Source organism: Nestor notabilis, unplaced genomic scaffold, assembly GCF_000696875.1.
Source record: "Nestor notabilis isolate BGI_N333 unplaced genomic scaffold, ASM69687v1 scaffold27640, whole genome shotgun sequence".
In the NCBI taxonomy this organism is placed as follows: Eukaryota; Metazoa; Chordata; class Aves; order Psittaciformes; family Psittacidae; genus Nestor; species Nestor notabilis.
In genome coordinates, this window is record NW_009910132.1 from 1,436 (window position 1) to 2,008 (window position 573).

Here is a 573-nt window from a genome sequence, read left to right on the forward strand (position 1 = left end):
AGCCGGGCAGGGCCACTGGGAAGGGGGGAGGGAGGGTTCCCAGCCTCTGCACCCCACCCAGCAGCAGGCACTTGCCAAAACCCTCCCACCTCTCCCTGGGAGAGTGGCAACAGACACAAGAGCCCACTAGAAGCATTGAATCTTGCCTTTAAATCAGCAAACAACCCCAGTTTAGCCTATCTGTTCGGGTTCATGGGCTGGGGTGTGCGGTAGGTGGCCAGCACGCTCCACCGGCCGGGGGCTGATGGGTACAAACACTGGATGGGGCAATTTTATGCTTTGAAAGGGCTGAAATTGGCTGCTGAGGAGTTGTTATGGCCACGAGATCCTGCTCAAACCCTCTCCGTTGCTCTCTGCTCACCCAGCCCCAGCTGCAGGGGACGCCGGGGGCGGGCTGTGTCTGCAGCACAGGGCACAGCAGTGTTTGAGGAGGGTGGAAGTCACGGGGGTGTCCCCAGGCAGGGCTCTGCTGTGGCTGCAGACACGTGTCGAGTGTGGTTCAGTGTGGTTGGCGCTTCCTCTGCCTCCGCAGCTGCAGTTGCTCCAGTTCTCTGCTACCTTTGGGATTGGGGG

The 573-nt window shown here is 60.6% G+C and overlaps 1 protein-coding gene across 1 annotated transcript in view; it reads left to right on the top strand.

Moving 5' to 3' along the window:
* The window catches only part of LOC104413536 (ras-related protein Rab-37), a gene marked incomplete at its 3' end in the record, with an annotated part of 2,480 nt that overhangs the window by 147 nt on the left and 1,760 nt on the right, over window positions 1–573 (top strand). The window lies entirely within an intron of this gene.